Source organism: Protopterus annectens, chromosome 5.part0 (genome assembly GCF_019279795.1).
Source record: "Protopterus annectens isolate FY-2018-M chromosome 5.part0, PAN1.0, whole genome shotgun sequence".
In the NCBI taxonomy this organism is placed as follows: Eukaryota; Metazoa; Chordata; order Ceratodontiformes; family Protopteridae; genus Protopterus; species Protopterus annectens.
The window spans coordinates 784392645-784408026 of NC_056735.1; positions in this window are offsets into that span (position 1 = coordinate 784392645).

Below are 15382 nucleotides of genomic sequence, written 5' to 3' on the forward strand. Positions count from 1 at the left end.
ACATGTGCTTATTAAACTTGTCTTTAAGAGAAAGGGGAGTAGGACAAACCTTGAGTCTTATAGACCCTTAAATCTGCTTTCATGTTGTGGAAAAATAATGGCAAAGGTAATATTGGAAAAGTTATTGTCAGAAATGGAAAGACTGGGACTATATATCAGCATGCATATGTTGAAAATAGATCTATTACCACCTGTAAAGTGATATTGCATAAAAATATAATAACCACTATGAATGTAAAATTGTGCTGTGGTGTAATTTATATGAATTTACTTCAGCATTTGACAAGGTTATACATAAAACAATGATCAATACATTGCAACAACTAGGTATTGATTTTTTCTTGATAAGATGGAAAGCTGCATGGCTTACAAATAGGACATGGCAAGTATCTTACAGCAATTGGATGAGTGAAACTCTTTTTACAGTGAGGGTATCCAACAGGGCTCTGTCCTAGGCCCTTACTTGTTTAGATTGTGTCTTTAAGTCCTCTCTTTTTCATCTATAGTGTACTGTCTGTATGTAGATGACCTTAAATTGGGCAAACTGATAACATGTCTGCAAAAGAACTTGACTAAACTGACCATTTGGGCATAGGAGAATAATATGCTGACAAATATATCAAAAACTAAGCATATGAGATTTCTGAGACACAAACTGAAAGGTGAATATTTAATACAGCACACAGTGGCTGAAACTGTAGATTCATTTAAGGACCTGGGTACATGGGTAGATCCAGCTTTGTGTTTTTCTAATCATATCAGCCAATTTGTTAATGATAGTTATAGAGCTATAGGTTGCATAAAAATGTTTATAAAGTCTAGAAAATCAGAAATGATGAAGTCATTGTTTATTAATTACATTAGACCCACACTTGAGAATGGTGTACCAATATGGAAACCTTATAAGAAAACCAGCATGAGTAAACTGGAAAGAGTACAGTGCAAATATACCAAGAGCATCCATAGGTTCATAGGTAGGTACTAGGCTATCGGCCCAAGGGCCTGCGTAAGCCTAGCCAACAAGGTTCCCTGGCTTACACCACCCAAGAAAGTTATTTTCCTATGCCACTGTCGAGCAGAGACACAGAAGTGATCCCCGGGGTGTATTTCCTATTTCCCATCCACTCATCAAGATTTTTCTTGAAGAGTGCTAATGAAGAACGTTGCTTGACATAGATGGGTAGCCTGTTCCAGAGTATGGGAAGTCTCTGGGACAGGAATCTATCCCTCCAGCATGTCCTGTTTATTGTGGCAACAAGGTTTAGGTCCCTAGAGTGTGTAGCTTGGAGGGATTGGGATTTCATTAGGTGTACCATGTCCAACAGCTCTGGGTTTGACATAGCTTTATATGTTAGGCAGAGATCACCTCGGAGTAGGCGATATGTTATGGAGTAAAGCTTGAGTTTTTTGAGGCGGTCAGTGTAGGGCATTTGTTTGAGGCCAGTAATCCTCTTTGTGAGGTACTTCTGTGGCCTATCCAGCTGCTGTAGATATCTTGTGAGGTACATTCCAAAAGGGGCATTGTACTCTATAATGGGTCTAATGAATGTCGAGTAGAGGGGAACAATGACCTCTTTTTTCCTGGATGAGAACCCTTTTATGATGAGGTATGCCATGTAGAAGGACTTCCTGACTATTGTGGTGATGTGACTATCAAAGGAGAGACTGCTGTCCACCTGGGTCCCAAGGTCTCTTATCACGCATTCGGTGTTAAGTAGATTGCTGCCTATGTGGTAGTTCATGGGTACAGAGTTTTTACCAAAGGGATGACACTGCGCTTTTTGGCATTGAGCTTGAGGCCATGGCTCTGACACCAGGCATCTGTCTCAGCAAGGCCCTTCTGTAGGATGTCCACATTATTTGGGGACTTGACTGTGGCTCCTAGTTTACAGTCATCTGCAAACTTCGTTAGCCAGAGGCCTTCTGTGTTAGCCTGTACTTCAGAGAAGTAGATACCAGACAGGAGAGGTCCCAGGATGGAACTCTGTGCTACTCCACTTGTCACTGCTTTGAGGTCAGATTTGGAGTCTGCAACTTTTACAGTGTGGGTTCTGTCAGTGAGCCAGTTGGCAACCCATCTTGTGATGTAGGGATTTATACCTAGTTTAATTAGTTTAGCTATAATTCCAGAATGGGAGATGGTGTTGAAAGCCTTGGCGAGGTCAAGATAGGCTGTGTGAACCACCTTACCCTCATCTACAGCTTTGGTGACTGCCTCAAAGAAGTCGATCAGGTTCAGGAGGCATGATCTGCCTTTCACAAACCTGAACTGGGTGGGATCCCGAGTTTGGAGGTTACCAATGTCTTTGTTTATGAGTTCCATGATGATACGTTCCATGGCCTTGCAGACCAGGCTCATCAGGCTAATAGGTCGATAGTTCCCGGGATCAGTGGTGGCTCCCCCTTTGTGGAGTGGGATAACTGTTGCTCTGCACCATTCAGTGGGCACAAAGCCTGATGCGAGGCTATTACTGGACATGGTGCTTAAGTGGGGAGCCAGTTCATTCTGAAGTTCGTGTAAAACACAGCCTGGGATGATGGCCGGTCCCATGGATGCTGTGTTTTTGGCTTTAGAGAGTGCAGCTTTTACCTGCATAGTTGTGATTACAGGGACTCTGCATTCTTCCTGTATAGATATGGGCCTTTTAGGGGGCAAGAGGGGGGTAAAGTTAGTACTGAACCTATCTGCCAGGATGTTGGCAATATCAGTTGGTTCTGTAATTTTCGTGCCTTTATGCTGTAACTCATAGCAGATCTGGGTGTTGCCATCGAGATTCTTGACATAGCTATAGAATGCTTTGTGGTTGTCTTTGGAATTAGTGGCAATTTTGTTTTTGTAGCTAGCTTTGGGGGATCTTATAAGGGATCTCAGCTCCTTACTGAGGCTGACCAGGGAGCTCCTCCACTCATGGGATTTTACTCTCTTTTGCAACAGTTTCTTCCTTCTGTTGTGCACTTTTTTTACGGCAGGGGACCACCAAATTGGCTTCCTTTTTTTCGAGGATAGCATCTTGGTTCTGTTTGGGATAGCACAATCCATGCACTCGTGTAAGTGCTTATAGAGTGCATTTGTGTAGGATTCAGCAGTTGTAACTGTATTGTCCATCTGCATGGGTGTCATGAAGTTCACCACTTCTGTCTTAAGAAGAATGAAGTTGGCTTTGGAAAAATTTTTTACCATGGTTTCCTTAATGGGGGTGGGGGCAGGATGTGGATATCAAGGGTGATTAGCTTATGGTTGGATCGGACCAACAAGGAGTTGTCTTCAGGTGTGGAACACCGGTCACTCATGTTGGTAATGACTAGGTCTAGGATATTGTTGCCCCTGGTGGGGGTGTGGATAGGTTGATCCAGGGCATTGGAGTTTATGAATTCCAGAAAGCGTTGAGCTAAGGAGTTGGTACACGAGTAGTTATCCCAGTTAATGGTGGGGTAGTTGAAGTCGCCCATTATTAGGGTGTTTGTTTGAACCCTAATATTTTCCAGTACATCAAGAAAAGAGGAGTGGGAATCCTGGGGCATGGTGGAGGATATGTAGCAAGCTACAATTTGGATTGCAGTTTTGCCCAGAGTTAGTTGCACTTGGATAACCTCAGATGCATTGTGCTGAGCAACTAGCCTGGAGGTGTGGATATCCTTAATGAATATGGACACACCTCGGCCTTTGGTGTTTCGGTAAAGGTTACATGGCCGAAAAGTGAGGTATGAGTTATAGCCTGGTGGTGCAAGGGTGCTCTCTGGAGCCTTGAACCAGGTCTCAGTCACTGCACAGATATCGATGTTCTCCATTTTAAGGAGTGCCTCGAGTGAGTGCATTTTGATATTTAGACTTCTAGCATTGAGTAGATTTACCCTCAGTTTTTGCTTGCCTGTTTCTGCTATGGTGGTGAATTTGTTATTTGAATCTTGCCTATAAAAGGCACTATAGGGGCAGCAAGAGCCTTAGCCAGTATCCAGAATCCCAGGGGCGACAGGTGTAGGCCATCTGTGGCAAAGCATCGTGGTCTGTTGACCATGTCATCCCAAGCAGAGAGATACTGGATCCCCTTAAAATGACACCAGAAGCTTAGCCAATTGTTGACATCAATCATTTTGTCCTTGTACTGCGGTATCATAGGTTCCTAGATTCATAGGTAGGTACTAGGCTATCGGCCCTGGGGCCTATACAAGCCCAGCCAAAAAGGTACCCTGGCTTTTGCCACCCAAGAAAATTATTCTGGGTGATGGCAGAATGCTACTCAGGGCTAGGGTCATACCTGCCTGGGCTACAAGATCGGAGAGCTCTTCCATGTCTCTTTTCATGTAGTCCAGGGAGGTACATCTCAGGTCATTCACATCAACATGGACAATGACAGAGTCATATTTGTACTTGTTGTGGAGTGACCTGAGTGTGTGGGTTATGTGGCGGATCCTGGCACCTGACAGGCAGCTGACAGTAACCTTCTCCTTGTTTAGCCTGGTGAGTGGGACATCAGTGTGCCTGACTATAGAGTCACCTATAACTAGTGTGTTGGGTACGTTGTTTTGTTTTATTGGCTGTGGTTGAGTGGCACACTGAGTCTGTGGTCTATGTGTCATTTGGGTTGTGTTGGGGGATGGAGGTTGCTTGCGTTTCTGCTTTGAAGGTCTCTGTTGCTTAGACAGATTATTATTGAAAGCCTCCACAAATGTTTTTGTGTTACTCTGTGTGGATTTTGGTGGTGTAGATTTAGTGAGACTATGTGATGAGTGTGGTGTGGTGTGGTGCAAATGATGGTGCAAATGTTTACCTTCTCCTCATGACTGTCAAGTTCAGTCTTGGTTGGAGAGAGCTTTCCCTCCAGTTTGTCTAGATAAGTGCATCTATCACTGGTTGTAGTGTTGGGTGGTAGGAGGAGAGGGTTGTCTGTTTACATGAGGCAATTTCTACATTGCCTCAAGATGCCCATATTCATCAGATAGACAGGAGAGAACACTAGGAGCTGACCCTTGGACATGCCTGAGTAAAAAAAACTATTTTCCTCTAGATAAGTGAGAAAAGAGAGTACAAGAGCTGTTTTTCTCTAAGCAAGTGAGAAAAGTAAGTACAAAAACTGTTTTCCTCTAGGTAATGAGGAATATTGAGTGCTACAGTAATGAGTAGCTTATTTAGTGCTTACAAGTTCTGAACAAGTGCTGAGCATGAATAAGCAAATTTAAGTGCTAAAACTAAGAATCTGTATCTGCACTAGATGAGTTACAGGACAGAAATAAGTGCAAATGCAGGCGTTCAAATCAGAAAGTTGAGAGAGAGATGGAAAAGATTGCCCAAATGGCCAATAACTACAATGTCTGGGCCAGAACCACTCCTTATGTGGTAGACAGGTTACCTAGTGCTTACCACTCCCACTGATAAGCTAGAAGGCTTCCCTCCAACACAGAAAGGCTTGGGGGGCTCAGAAGATTACATACAGTCCGTGATACAGCAAATCTGTATCTGGAACACTAATTACAGGAAAGGTAGGAAACAGGCTTACAGTTTTTTTTTACAGAAAAGTAGCAAAAACTGTAGTAAAAACAATTCACATGCAGTGCAAGTTAGCACACTTGAGTATGCAGCAATATTAGACCAAACACAGTTTAAAATGCAATTCAATTAAAAAGGACTAAAAGCAAGTGCAGAAAGAGTTTATTAGGTAGAATGTGGTAAAGAGATGGGACTGGGGGAGTGTCCCAGATCAAATTGACAGTGGGGCGGGCAACTGCAAAAGCCACCAAATTTAAACTACAAACCAAAAATAGGGAGGGTGGGTGAGACAAAACAGTTTCAACAGAGTTCTAAGCAGCAACTAACAGTACCAACTTTAAAACCAAAAAAATATACTCAGCTCTGTATATTTGCAGATCAGACTCTCAGAACAGTGAGACAACAGTTTCAACAGAGATCTAAGCACCAATTAAACTCTATAACCAAAAATATATACTCAGCTCTGTATATTTGCAGATAGTCTGGAAGGCAGTCTCTCAGAACACAGGTTCCAGCAATGGATGTGAGAATTTAAGTTATTGTGAAAGACTAAAATAGATCCGCGGTGGTGCAGGGTTGCATTGTTGCCTCACAGCAAGAGGTTCTCCCGTTCGATTCTTGGCTGGAGTGTGGGGAATGCCTTCTTTGTGGAGTCTGCATGTCCTCCCCACGGTTGGGTGAGCGTTCAAAAGACATGCGTAAATGGACGTGCCTTCGTTGAAGGTTGAACATTGAGCTGGCACCTCAGCGTTTGTGAAAATCTACTGCCAATCATTAGCGGACCGGAGTTCTGCTGTGGCGACCCCTAACCGGGAAAAGCCTAAAGACAAACAACAACATGAAAGACTAAAATATCTGAACTTGTACAGTGTCTCTTATAGATATTTATGAGGGGATCTTATTCAGATATAAAGGGCATTTAGCTACAACTATCTCTGAGAATATTTGGGGTTATTTTAAAAGTAAAACAGAATCCTCAGACAACTCATGTAGAAGATTCTATAGGAATAAGAATTGTACTAATTGATTCTCTAAGAGAGCAGATGATGCATGGAATGGAACAGACTACTAAGCTACATTAAAACAAGTACCAGTTTAGACATTTTTAAGAATAGGCTGGAAGCATTATGGGAACAACTGATTTGGTATATTAAAGGCTAGAAGGGCATTAATGTCCATGCTTGAAATATTTGTATGTATGTATGAATGTATGTATGCATGTATGTAAGTATGTATGGATTGATTTTTAGCAAATGCAATATACATTTTCATGTGACACAGCTCCTACCAAGCCGGATCAGTGACTGTTTAGGTGTAATCAAATAATAGCAGGAGTAAGTCACTTTTGTCCTCCTCAGACAGCCACTGTATTTTATTTTAAATGTTTAACCATAAAAGAACAGTGACTTCAGCCGACCATTTTCAGGTTTAGCCTGGGACACAAGTGAGGACATAATAAAATGCTACAAGATAACAACAGGAAAGAAGAGCTGTCCTAGTAACTAGTTCACTAAAAATAGTGTATGTATCATTGTACAATTCAAAATGCACACATGCTTATATTATAAGAGAGTAGCAAAGAAAATTCAATTAGTATGGAACATTCCTTACTGTAAATGTAGTGAAATAAACAGTTTGATGAATACTATGAATGGTTCATTTGGACAGGAAGTTATCTAGTCTTATAGGAGAACAGTATAAAATGGGAATATAGTGTGGTAAGTAACGATACCACTCATGGTATAGAGCTCAGGTTGCAACAGAATGTTTGAAGCATGTATGAGTTGTGACATTTTAATTCAGCCATAAATGTGTGCAGGATGTCATTTCTTTTAAGTGGAGTAGTTGAGATTCCCATAACTATGGAAACAGAACCTAGAAACTGTGGTTAGTGCAATGCTGTTTTCGGTGTTTGCAGGGAGTGTATGCTGAAGTGGAGAGTTCTGAGGTCACAATAAAAAGTGTGTAGAAACAGATGCTGGTAAAAGAAAGAGAAGCATAAGGATTCCAAATAGTACAATTATATGATGTGTGATTGGTAGCCATTTTGCTTTTTGAGTACATGGCAGTGGAGTTCTATCTTGGCGACTAGTGTGATGAATCTACATATAATATTGGCAGCAGTTTGCAGGACAGGGATGTTCTTTTTTGAGGTAGAGGCTATGAGCAGTAACTGGTATACAAGATGGCTAAGATCATCTTTTCCAATTACTGGCCTATCTTCTGGGGGCAGGAAGTGAGAAATTTTCCTAGACAGAACAGAAGAGAGTTTATACCAATGAATTGTAACCACTTTATTGATTGTGTCCACCTCAGATGTGTGATTGGGATAGAATGAAATTGCAGCCTTAAAGTCATATATCAACAAAATTGTTTGTCCAATTTTTTTAGCTTTAAGAAGGGATCTTTTAACGCTTTGCATGTAACATGCTGTGATGCCCACACTCTGGCCCAGCAATCAAGGAGCCTCAATCCTCACAACTAATACCAGAGAGGGCATTTCATATAAGAGGAAAGGATAACAAATACACACAGTAAAGTACAATTTCCCTTAAGTGCACACAGTGATCACAGTCAGTCTGGGGCTGGTTGCTCCCATGCTCTCCAGGTCCCCAATACGACTCCCCAGTGGCACAGCTATAGGGTCTAGATCTCAGCCTAACTAGCAAACTAACCTCCAGTACCCTCTCTGTCCAACCAGTGCTTCTTGCCCCTGCCCAAGTAGCTGACACACATGCACTTAGAGATAACTATTTATACAACTTCACAGACACTCCTGGGAAAGGCTGACACAGATTCTCCAGCTGTGCCCCTATACCAGGATTTTATGGTAGTAATTACTGCCACCACCAGCTAATAATTACCAGCTACCCAAAGGCCCTTAAAAGAGTGTCCAAATATTACTGTGAAATATTATTATCCAATTGTAGTATAACTTAAGCAATCTTAAGGCTTTGGAAGGGCTTATTACAGGATCACTTATAAGCATACAATGTACTCTAGAGCTTAATTATCTCTACATAAACCAGCCACAGTAAAATGTTTTTAAATATTTAATAATAATACTAAAAACACAAGACAATAATACTACACCACAGTGCTATTCAAGAGTTCAGAGATCACACAGAAACTTAAAATAATTCTGTTGTACAGTTCTGCTATAACAGAAAAACACTTAGTCTAATCTTTATAGTCTTAGCTATTTCTACAAGAAAACATACTTCTAAGATAACTTACTTAAGACAACAGGAAGTGCTGAGGTGGATATCAAGACAGAAATGCTTACCAATCTCTGGTTCTCACTGTTTAAATTGAAACTCCAGTTCTGAGAAACATTACATCATCTTTTTCACCCTTCCTGGAGTTCCCAGGCTACACATTAACTGCATTTAGATTATTTTACATTTAGAGCAATAAAGGATATTCCACATGTAAATTCTGGTCATTAACTTTAGCCTTAAAATAATAAGCAGGATGCTTACTCCAGACTCATTGACTCCAAATTCTAACTTCAAAGGAATATACATAAGGTAATTTTAATTTCAAAGAACATTTGAAATGCTTGGCTTAGTTTTCCTTACAGCAGATGGCAATGTTGCCGCAATCCTGAAGTTCACATTTTACAGTGTTTGCTTTCATTTAAGAAACAAGCCAGCATTTTGCATTTATATTTACAAATGCCAGAATTATGTATCAAATTCTATTTGACTAGGCTGGCAGCCGTCACCATTCTCTAGCAGTCTACACATCCCCCCCCCCCCGGAGAACTCAAGCTAGTTTTTCAAGTGCCCTTGAGAAACGCCGCTTGAGAGGGTTACATCTGTCTGAGGGTGCCTCACCACATTCCCTGTCTTGAGAGCCCATCTGCATTGGCATTGATAGTCCCACTGTGGTGCTGCACTGACATATCATATGCTTGCAACCCCAGGCTCCATCTTAGCAACTTGGCCTTTTGCTGACTGGCTCTGTTTAACCATGTTAGAGGGTTGCGATCTGTCACTACAGTGAATTTTCTTCCATACAGATAAGGCTGGAGTTTCTGCAGTGCCCACATTATGGCTAGACATTCCTTTTCTACAGCTGCATAGCATTCTTCTCTGGGTTGGAGCCTACAACTTAAATAAACCACTGGGTGCTCTTCCCCTCTGAATAAATCTGGCTATGTACAGCCCCCACCCCATGGTTTGAAGCATCCACTTGCACAACAAATTATTTGCTGTAATCTGGACTGGCTAACACAGGGGTCCTCCCAAAGCTTCTTTAAGCTTCTGGAATGCCTGCTCACATGCTGGGGTCCACACTACCTTATCTGGCCTGTTCTTTCTTGTCAGATCTGTGAGGGAAGCAGCTATGGTACTATAACTGGAGTCGAACGTTCTGTAGTACCCTGCTGTCCCTAAAAATGCCCTCACCTGCTTTTTAGTAACAGGTGCAGGCCATGCCTGAATAGCTTCCACTTTGGCAGATTCTGGCATTATCTTACCACTCCCCACTCTATGTCCTGGGTAGGAGACCTCAGCCATACCCACCTGACATTTGCATGGCATAATGGTCAACCCTGCCCTCTGTAGTCTACCTAGAACCTGCCTGACATGCTGAAGGTGTTCTGTCCAGGAATGGCTGTAGATGGCAATATCATCTAGGTAAGCAATGGCAGACCATCCTGCTCCTGCTAGGATATGATCTACCAGCCTCTAGAAAGTCGCTGGGGTATTCTTCATCCCAAAGGGCATATTTGTGACGTCATACAAGCCAAAAGGAGTCACAAAGGCTGACTTCTCTCTAGCACTGGGAGTCAAGGGCACCTGCCAGTAACCCTTGGTAAGATCAATGGTTGCAAGATACTTAGCCCCACCCAGCTGTTCTAGGGTGTCATCTGTCCTAGGCATGAGGTAAGCATCTGACTCTGTGTGACTATTTAATTTCCTGTAATCCACACAGAACCTGGTGCTACCATCCTTCTTTGGCACCAGCACCACTGGGGAGGCCCAGGGACTGTTAGACTCTTGAATCACCCCTAGTTCCATCATCTTTTGTACCTCCTCCCTCAGGGTCTGTTTGACTCTCTCATCCACCCTCTAAGGGACCTGTCTAATAGGTCTTCGGGGTCCTGTGTCCACCTGGTGCTGCATTAGGTGGGTGCATCCTGGTTTCCCAGTGAACATGTCTCCAAATTCCTGTAACACTGCTTGGATTTCTCGAACCTGGGTAGGAGATAGTTGCTGGGACATTGCTACCCCTTCCACTGAGGTGTCAGCCCAAGCCTCACTGAGGAGATCTATCCCCAGCTCTCCCTCAGTCTCCTCCTGCAATCCACTGCAAATGCTCAGCACAAGGGCCTCCCTATCATGGTAAGGTTTCATCATGTTAACATGGTACAATTTGTGCCGCTGCCATCTGCCTAGCAGTTCTGCCATGTAGTTAACATCACTTACTTTTCTTACCACCTTGTAGGAACCCTCCCAAGCTGCTTGCAGCTTGTTGTGCCTGACAGGAATGAGAACCATTACCTGCTGCCCCACATCATACTCTCTAGCTCGATCATTCCTGTCATACCACACCTTTTTTCTGTTGTTGGGCTTCTGTCGGGTTCTCCTGGGCCAAGTCCATGAGTTCCCTGATCCTTGTCCTGAGGTTTAGGATGTATGCTACAACAGACTCCTTGTGAGACTTGCACTCACCTTCCCACTAATCTCAAATTAAATCTAGAGGTCCCCTCACCCTATGCCCATACAGCAACTGAAAGGGTAAAAAACCTGTGGATTCCTGGAGAACCTCTTTGTAATCAAACAATATATGGGGCAAATATTTGTCTCACTCCCTCTTAAACTGATCTGCAAATGCCTGTAGCATGGACTTGATTGAAGAGTTTAACCTCTCAACAAGACCATTAGTCTGGGGATGGTAGGGGTGGTCTTCATGTGCTTCACCCCACAGGACCTCCACAGACAAGCCAGCAGGTCCAACATGAAATCAGCACCTCTGTCAGACAGTATTTCTTTTGGGAAACCCACCCTGCTGAAAATCTCTCAATGGAGGACAAAGCCACTGCCTCAGGGTATTGTGTAGCATAATCTACTACGATTAGGATATACTTTATCCCTATGGAACTTGGGGTACTCAGAAGACCCACAATATCCATAGTTACACTCTGAAATGGCTCCTCAATTGGCAAAGGTATCAATGGAGCTCTCAGCTTGTCTCCTGCCTTGCCCACCTTTTGGCACTGCTCACAGGTCCTGCAGTACCCTGTTAGATCTCTGGAAATTCCAGGCCAGCAGAAGTTCTGCATAATACACCTCATTGTATGTTTTATGCTCATATGACCTGCAAAGGGAATATCATAGGCTATGGCTAGATGTGCCAGGTGGTAGGCTCTAGGCACTACCAACTGCTGTACTCTCTCACCTTCTAGCCCTCCCTCAGGGTTCCACTCTCTGTATAGTAACCCTTTGTCCCAGTATACAGATTCTCCCTTCCCTTGAGAATCAGGTGCCTCCCTAGCTACCTGCCTCAGGCCTTGCAGTGTAGGGTCTAAGAGCTGAGCCTGTCTCAACTCTCTCCATGTAACTCTTCCCAGCTTTCCTTCCACAGGAAGTCTGGCATCCTCTGACAGTGGTGCCTCACTGTCAGCCTGGGTACTACTACTCACCTCTACCTTTGCAGTTACCCTGTCCAAGGCAACATCAGTACCCACAAGCAGCTGTGGTTCACCTTCAGTTGCACTGCTACAGGGTAGCTCCCTTACTGAAGTAACCACCTCAGCAGTCCTGGCTGCAAGTATGCAGTCTGTCTGGGTCTCCCCCAGGCTACCAGACCCACATGCTTATCTCCTAGCCTCACTGCATGTAACTGCATAAGTACATGGTACTACCTCATCCAAATCCTTCCCTCTCAGAACATCTGCAGGATTGTAGTTTAGTACCATGTTGTCTCAAGACAACCTACTATTGGCATTTTGTCTTTCCCACTTACTGGCTCCCTCATCTTTGGTTCCCCACCTTGCCTCCATGGACATCTGTATGCCACATGGCCCCACTGGTTGCATTCAAAACATTTAACCCTAGCTCCTGGACATGTACCTGGATTAGTGGCTTCCCCTGCTACTGGCAGGTTCTGTTGTGGTAGTCTGTGCTGTCCACCATGGGTTCCTTTAGACCCATGAGCAGTACTGGCAGTCCCCTTCCTGTGCAGGGATGCCTTGCTTGCCAGGTTTAGGCCTCCCATCTTCCCCAACTCATCTGAAGTAGCACATTGTCTATCAGCTAACCAGATCCTCATGTCCTCAGGCAAAGTGCTAAGGGCTTGTTCCCTCACCAAAAGGTCTGCCAGCCCTTCAAAAGTGGTGACCTGACATCTACTCACCCAGCTATGAAAATAAGTGCTTAATGCATTTACAGCTTTCCCAGAGTCTTTGGTCAACACTATACTGTTTGCACACCCTCTCAAACATATGAATGAAACTATAAAAATTATCCCCCTCTTTAAATTGTGGAAGAAATTTTTTGACCTGTTGTGCTTCTGGGGTCCAGTTACTCCCTTCCCCATTACCACCATGACTCTGGCGAAGAGTCAGCATTCCCCTCTCATGCCTCCAATTATGCTCTTTATCCTCACCCTCTATCTCCAAATGCCTGGCGTCCAACTCAAGTCTCTTTAGCTCCAGCTGCATTTTTAAGTCCACTGCAGAAAGGTTGAGCTGTCCATTCTCCAAGGATACTGTATCTCCACTGCCAGTCTGATTGTCCTTCATAGAAAGGTTGAGCTGTCTATTCTCTGAGGATATTGTCTCTCCACTGCCAGTCTGCTTGTAGTCCTGGATGCTGTTTTCTGATGCATCTGTAACCAAGGCTGCAATCAGGTCTGCCTTAGTCAGGTTTCCATGCTCCAGTCCCCTAGCCTGGCACATCTCCACCAGCTGGCTCCTTGTCAGCTTTCTATACTCCTCTGCTGACATGTTGCCTGCTCACCCTGACTAACTAAGCTAACAAAATAAATAAAACAATTGTGATCTGAACTCTGAGTATTCACTGCATGGCTGATTTAGGGTACAAAACACCTTCAAAGCTCACTGTACATAAGCTACAGGATTCACTCTACCCACACCACTACAAGCCAATTAGTATTTGCCAACTAATTAATATGTGATGTGGATATCCACTGCCACCACAAATGTGAAGTGGAACCCACCACTGCAAACCACATGTGATGCCAACCCCCTGGCCCAGAAATCAAGGAGCCTCAATCCTCACCACTAACACCAAAGAGGGTGTCTCATATAAGAGGAAAGGATAACACATAATCACAGTAAAGTACAATTTGCCTTAAGTGCACAAAGAGATCACAGTCAATCTGGGGCTGGTTGCTCCCTTGCTCTCCAGGTCCCCAATAAGACTCCCCACTGGCACAGCTATAGGGTCTAGATCTCAGCCTAGCTAGCAAGCTAACCTCCAGTACCCTCTCTGTCCATCCAGTGCTCTGTGTCCCTGCCCAAGTAGCTGACACACACACGCACACACTCAGAGATAAGTATTTATACAACTTCACAGACACTCCTTGGAAAGGCTGACACAGATTCTCCATCTATGCCCCTATACCTGGACTATACGGTAGTAATTACTGCCACCATCAACTAATAATTATCAGTTACCGAAGGGCCCTTAAAAGGGTGTCCAATGATTACTGTGCAATATTATTATCGAATTGTAGTGTAACTTAAGCAATCTTAAGGCTTTGGAAGGGCTTATTACAGGATCACTTATAAGAATGCAATGTACTCTAGAGCTTAATTATCTCTACATAAACTAGCCACAGTAAAATGTTTTTAAAATATTTAATAATAATACTAAAAACACAAGACAATACTACTACACCACAGTGCTATTCAAAAGTTCAGAGGTCACACATAAGCTTAAAATAATTCCGTAGTACAGTTCTGACATAACAGAAAAACACTTAGTCTAATCTTTATAGTCCTAGCTATTTCTAAAAGAAAACATACTTCTAAGATAACTTACTTAAGACAACAGGCAGTGCTGAGGTTGGATATAAGACAAAAATGCTTAACAATCTCTGGTTCTCACTGTTTAAATTGAAACTCCAGTTCTGATAAAGGTTACATCATCTTTTTCATCCTTCCTGAAGATCCCAGGCTACACATTAACTGCATTTACATTCTTTTAAGCTTAGAGCAATAAAGGGGATTTCATATGTAACTTTGGGTCATTAACTTTAGCCTTAAAACAATAGGCAGGATGCTTACTCCAGAATCATTGACTCCAAATTCTAACTTCAAAGGAATAGACATAAGGTAATTTTAATTTCAAAAAACATTTGAAATGCTTGGCTTAGTTTTCCTTACAGCAGATGGCAATGTTGCCACAATCTTGAAGTTCACATTTTACAGTGTTTTCTTCCATTTAAGAAACAAGCCTGTATTTTACATTTATATTTACAAATGCCAGAATTATGTATCAAATTCTATTTGACTAGGCTGGCAGCCTTCACCCTTCTTTACCAGTCTTCACACATGCTTTGAAATTATTAATGCAGATGTGAACAAACAATATTTGATATGTAGAGGCATCAGTAGGATGTAACTGCAGAAAAAACTATAGGCATCACACAGCTGTAATAAGCTAATTCAAGCAAAACAAAAGAGTAAGTCATGCCATACACAGGTACGTTATGTAACTATAGACCTGACAAAAAATAATATTCACAGCAATGTATTTCAATTTTTAAATCCTTCCATGACCTATTTGGCTGCCCTCTACCCCTCAGAGTTCAAAGTAGTGTGCTCAACAGGCATTCGGGTTGGAAAGTGCTTAATAAGCTTATCTAATGTCGTTTTAAGTGAATTTGACCTGCTAGCCATGATTTGTCCATAAGACACTG